Consider the following 6,521-nt stretch of genomic DNA (forward strand, 5'->3'; position numbering starts at 1 on the left):
TAAGAAAGACTTGACCTCGTGTATTAATTTCATGTTTGTACCAAAGATCAGAATATCATCCACATACAAATATAGTATAACACCTTCGCCCCCACCATGGCGATAGTAAACGCACTAGTCAGCCTCATTAACAACAAAGCCTACAGAAATTAAAGTTCTGTCAAACTTCTCATGCCATTGCTTAGGTGCTTGTTTCAGGCCATATAAAGATTTTAGCAACTTACACACATTTCTTTCTTCACCTTTTACTACAAACCCATCAGGTTGATCCATGTAGATTTTCTCTTCCAACTCTCGATTAAGAAAAGCTGTCTTTACGTCCATTTGATGAACGATAAGACCATAGGAGGCAGCCATAGACAGTAGTACTCGAATGGTGGTAAGTCTAGCGACAGGTAAATAGGTGTCGAAGTAATCTTCGCCTTCTCTCTGTGTGTAGCCTTTCGCTACAAGCCGCGTCTTGTACTTCTCAATAATACCATCAGATTTTAGCTTCTTTTTGAACACCCATTTGCAGCCCACAGGCTTGCATCCATGGGGTCGTTGTGATAGCTCCCAAGTTCCATTAGAAAGAATCGAGTCCATCTCATTATGGACAGCTTCTTTCCAGTCATCTGCATCTGGAGATGCATATGCCTCTGCAATGGACGTGGGAGTATCATCCACAAGATACACAATGAAATCATCACCAAAGGATTTTTCAATCCTCCGTCTCTTGCTCCATTTAGGAGCTTCATTGTCATCCTTCTCAGTAACATTCTCATGTGATTGTTCAAATTACTCATTAGATGTACTAGATTCAGGAATTATCTCAGTAGAAATTCTAGCAATGCTATGCATATCTTTCATAGGAAACATATTCTCAAAAAATGTTGCATCACGAGATTCCATAATAGTATCAACATGCATATCTGGTACCTCAGATTGAACTACTAAAAATCTATAGCCTACACTCCGTGGAGCATAACCTAGAAAGATACAATCCACTGTCTTTGGTCCGAGTTTGCGTTTCTTAGTAATTGGAATATTGACTTTCGCCAAACATCTCCATGTGCGCAAATACGAAAGTGATGGTTTTCTTCCAGACCACTCGTCGTAAGGGGTTTTATCTTTATTCTTTTTAGGAACTCTATTCAGGACATGACATGAAGTCAACAAAGCTTCCCCCCCCCCCACCATGCCTTTGATAAACCAGCAGTGGCTAACATGGAATTCACCAAGTCAGTCAGCGTGCGGTTTTTCCTCTCGGCAACCCCGTTTGATTGGGGTGAATAGGGAGGTGTCCTCTCATGAATAATGCCATGTTCCTCACAGAATTCATCAAAGATTTTAGGAAAATATTCACCACCACGATCCGACCTAAGAGGCTTGATCTTTCTCTCTAGTTGATTTTCAACTTCGGCCTTATAAATTTTAAAGTAGTCTAAAGCTTCATCTTTAGTTCGCAACAAATAAACATAGCAAAATCTAGTCGCATCATCAATCAATGTCATGAAATATCTCTTTCCACCTTTTGTCAACACACCATTCATCTCGCATAGATCAGAATGTATGAGTTCTAGAGGTGCCAAGTTTCTCTCCTAATTCCCACTATTGTGGTACATACTTTTAGAAACATGTATTGAAACGTACCAAGACAGTGTGGCATACAGGTGTTACCTTTTTAAAACATACTCTAGAAAGCAGTGTGGCACATTCTTCTTAGGCTTTGTTTGCTCACACATGGAAGGACCACCAAGAAGTAAGAAAAGTGCATGAATAAAAATACAAAAATTGCTTGCTGTGAAAAAAACTGCTTCCTGTGATAAAGTGTGAGATTCACATATATAACAAAACAAGAGGACAGAATAGCTTGACCTTACAGAGAAAAATAGCAAATGTCATTTCCTTTTATGACCTATGCCTTGTACAACTGATTATATCCTAGACTTGTGATGCAAAAAAAAAGATTATATCCTAGACAAGGATGCTATGAAAGGTGTTTCCTTAACTATTCTTAGAGATAAAAGCAAATCGGATACTAATTTATTTACTTGAGAAACAGCACTTTACATCAGAAAGTACTACAAGTCTAAAAGAAATCAACAAATTCCACGCAAAGAGCCCCATCTTCATTAACGATGAGTCAAACAATACCACACAGAAGAGCACCACATTGTCCTGTGAAGGAGACAACCAGACAAAATATTTGAGGTACAAGGACTAACAGAATTGGAGTATATCATTGCTGCTTTGCACATATGTCCGTTGCTTTCTTGATCATCACTAACAAAATGAACCTGACAATAAACAGAACTATCGCTGTCTAATAACACTCAACTCTCCATAACAGATCGTAAGTGGCAGCAAATACCTCAATATGTATATCTCACTGAAGTTGATATACAAAGGGAGACTGCATTGAATCGTGGCATGAATCAGTAGCTCAAGCACCTACAACAGATCATCTAGGTCTGCTGCTTGCGGAAACTGCAGTATGCAGATGTTTTTGAGTGTTGACCTCCAAATGCAGCTAGAGACCAAAGCTTGTCCGCAAACCTACAATGACATGCAGAATATGATTTCTGCTTGTACTATAGATCTCTGTTACCATACACAGGGATTAAGCTAGATGCTTGCAAACCTTGTTCAAGTTGCAGTGGTTTACCTAGGTCTGCACCGAAGTTAGTAGAATTCGCTTAGATCCAATGTTTTTGTTGTGGCCAAAGAATCCCCAATTTGTTACACAAAATCATCAAATTAGCATCAGCCAGACAGCCAATAACATTACAGTGAGAATATACTTGATAAGGAGATCAACCGAATGGAGATAAATATTTCACAGTTCATGGTCAAAATTGCCACTTCAAGTTCAGATCTGGGTAGTAAAAACGAAGGTAGAACTTGACATGCATATCCAAATATTCTGTACGTTAAACTATATATCATGAACTCCTGCAAATCTTTACTATAATCTGGGAAGGAAATCCATATGCAAAAAAGCAAGGAACATGATGGTTACCTTCACTATCTCTTCATCGGCAGCAAAAATTAGGTGACTATGTAAAGGACAACTTTCTTCAATAAGATAGTTGTAACAAAAACTAAGATATTTTCTAGGTGCCATACCTCCAGCTCGAGTATTCAGGAGGCATAGGACACTGAAAAATCTGCTCCAATCAGATTTGGAAAAAATTCAGCAAAAATGGTGATGGTGGAAGCACTAGAGGTGCCATGTTTCTCTCCTCGGCCGCCTTGTGAGGCTTCCGAGGTTGCTTTGATTGCACACAACTATGGCACTTAGAACCTTTGGCAATGGTGAAATTCAGAATTAAACTCAAACTGGATAGCCGAGACATTAAACCAAAATTAATGTGACATAAACGAGAATGCCAAACACTGGTATCATCACTAACATTGCCACAAATATGGTTCACAGACTTATTACTGAAATCAGAAAGCGAAAAGCGAAACAAGCCTCCGCACTCATAGCCTTTACCAATAAATTGTCCAAACTTGGAAACAACTACTTTATTAGACTCTAAAACAACCTTAAACCCATCTCTGCATAGAAGGGAGCCGCTAACGAGATTCTTGTTCATAGTAGGGACATGCTGCACGTTCCTCAGCTGCACGTTCTTCCCCGAAGTGAACTTCAGATCTACCGTGCCAACACCACGAACAGAAGCATGTGACCCATTTCCCATCAAGATGGAAGAATCCCGCGCGACCTGGTAAGAAGTGAACATGGATATGTCAGCACACACATGAACATTAGCACCCGTATCAATCCACCAACATGGAGATTGAAATACCGAAAGAACAGTAAAGAGATTACCATACCCATCAGCATTGCTAGCGGTCACCGTGTTGACTTGCCTCGCCTTTTTCTTGCGGTCTGCCCTCTCTGGACAGTCCTTAAAGAAGTGGCCAGTTTCTCCATAGGTAAAGCAGCTCAGATCTTCTTTGTTTATCATCTTCTTCTTCTTGAAGGTTGTAGTCTTCATAGGCTTATTGAAGGAGGGCTTGTTATTCCCTTTGTTCTTGCTGTAGGGTTTCTTCTGCATCATGTTGGCGCTACACTGACCCTCTCCTTTCTCAGTAGTATCCTTAGCCCGAACTTTCTCCTCAACATCAAGAGACGCTATCAGATTTTCAACTGATATCTCATGTCTCTTGTGTTTGAGAGTTGTGGCAAAGTTCCTCCATGAAGGGGGCAACTTAGCAATAATGCATTCAGCCACAAACTTATCAGGTAAGGCACACTTAAGGAGTTCAAGCTCTTTCGCAATCCACTGTATCTCATGAGCTTGTTCGACTACAGAATGGTTGCTCACCATCCTGATGTCATGGAAGCTCTCCATGATGTACAGTTCACTGCCTGCATCGGTTGCACCAAATTTAGCATTCAGTGCATCCCAGAGCTCTTTACCGTCTGTTATATGCATATACACATCACACAGACGGTCAGCAAGAATACTCAGAACACATCTGACAAAGAAAGTATTGTCTTCCTTGAACTTTTTCTGATCTTAGTCAGATATAGTTCCTTCAGGTAAGCCATTACTAACTTCGAACACTTTCAGATGAGTAAGCCAGAGCGTGGCCTTAATCTTCCACCTCTTAAAGTGCACACCGGTAAACTTATCCAGTCTCAGTGCATCAGCAAAACCAGTCATTATTAACTCAGAAAATTGCCTACAATTAGGTTTTTAGATTGTTGGATAATTAGGCACAATTTCCATGATTAATTCTAGAATATTAAGCATGACGACAGTAACTACTAACATGTGAAACTCGAACATACTAGATGCATTAATCAACATGAATAGTAGTAGTGCAAACGGTGCAACATCCATCGCTAAACAGATCGAGATATGTCGCACGTACCGATCTGGTGGAGGTGGCGGTGGAGGTGTAGCAGATGATGTTGCAGCAGTAACGTTGTTGATGACAACGTTGTTGATGACAGGAATGATGGGTCGAAGTAGACGGCGTTGAAGACGACGGTAGGCAGCACCGCCCGACTTGGACGGAAGGCGACCCGTGATGAAGATCTTGAGCAGTCGCGCAGAGCGCTTCCCAAAAACCTAATTCGCCCTCTCCCGTACAGGATCGCAAAGGCGAGCAGTTCCGGAGACCTGCTCTCCCGTTCGCCGGTGCACGCCGGCGGGCGGGATGGAGTAGGGTACGATAGCGGCGCAAGCTGAGAGAGGTGAAAACCCTAACTCATGTATATAGTTTGTTTCTGCGGTAGCCGGGCAAGAGATTATATGGGCTCGGGAAACCCTAGGCAACGTGGGCCACGCCTGCGACGCATCCGTCTAGGACTCTGTTCGTTTTCCTGAACTGCAAAAAGAAAGGAAAGTCTCGGCTCGAGGCTCAATCCACTCACCACGATCGCGACGCGCATCGCGGCATGTCGAGACGAGCGAGCGAGAAGGAGGAGGAGCGCACGTGTACCACTCCTATTCTCACTCACTTACTAGTGGTGGAACAACCCACCTTATAAGGTGGTCTAACTTCCTCCCAACTTTTCATGTGAAACTAAACTTTCCACCTCTTGCCACTCCCTAGTGAGCTGCCACCAACTTGGACTCAAACTCACATGGGCTGCCACAATATGGGCTTTGAGATTTATAGGGAAATCTGAAATCTAATGTGGGTCACTAAAAGTGGACCCAATATTTCAACACATGCATCTGGTCCGTCAGTTTTGCCTGCGACAGTAAATTTCCTCACCCGCTTTTGATATAGGCCGTCAGATGCAATCTTTTTTTCCTCACCTGTTGATCCTTTGAATGAGTCCATGACGGTTGGACCCGTGTGTGCTGCTGGGGCCGCTATACAGAGAGTGTGCCATGAATGGTACTCTGTCTCTCAGGCATATGTGCGCAAGGTGAGGTGCTGTGAAAACCTAGTGACCAAGGCCTTTCCGTCCTCGAGCCCCATGCCCCTCCTCTTCCATTTCCCTTCCCCCTCGCAAGCTCTCGACCTCGCATCCCGCGGTCACCGGCGCTTCTTTGCCGGCCAAAGGGAGACGGCAAAGGTTGGACAAGCAGACAAAGGGAGGACCAGAGAAAGCGGTGCTCATGAAGGGGGCAGCATCAACGATGGCCATGGGGAAAGGGAGAGAGGCCAGTTGGAGACAACGACGACGATGGTGGCCGAATCGGAGCACATCACCATCTCCTTCCTCCTGCATCTTCCCACGTGAGTTCCTTCTTCCAATATCTTCCTCCGATTTGGTTTCTTTTCTTTTTTCCTATAAGGTTTGGGGTGTGGCCTGTAGATTCTAACACCGATGTGGGAGAGAGGCCACCACCTCCGCTGCACGGCTTCTAGCCTTGGCGTTGACTGTGGAGATCGAAGGCGAGCAAGGAGGAGGAGAGCCTCTTCCAATCTTCATTTTTCCACCTGCCAAACTGAGGCGGACCTGCAAGCATGAGCTGCTGCTGCTGATTCGTACTTGTGATGTAGGTTCTAGATGCCTAATTCGTGGTTATGATGTTTCAGGATGAGGGAGGACTCTACATAGACCT

General features: G+C 43.4%; 1 long non-coding RNA gene across 2 annotated transcripts; it reads right to left on the minus strand.

The window, feature by feature from the left end:
- Positions 1-1,793: 1,793 nt before the first annotated feature.
- LOC127338971 (uncharacterized) lies at positions 1,794-3,198 on the minus strand. 2 transcript variants are annotated; one of them, XR_007874565.2, is made up of 3 exons: positions 2,648-3,198; positions 2,354-2,538; positions 1,794-2,160 (listed from the first exon to the last, which is right to left on the minus strand). It is a non-coding gene; the product is annotated as an uncharacterized lncRNA (long non-coding RNA). The 2 variants fall into 2 exon arrangements; XR_007874564.2 differs by having other exon boundaries at positions 2,624-3,198.
- Between the last annotated feature and the right edge of the window lie 3,323 nt (positions 3,199-6,521).

The sequence above is a fragment of the Lolium perenne genome, chromosome 3, assembly GCF_019359855.2.
Source record: "Lolium perenne isolate Kyuss_39 chromosome 3, Kyuss_2.0, whole genome shotgun sequence".
NCBI lineage: Eukaryota > Viridiplantae > Streptophyta > Magnoliopsida > Poales > Poaceae > Lolium > Lolium perenne.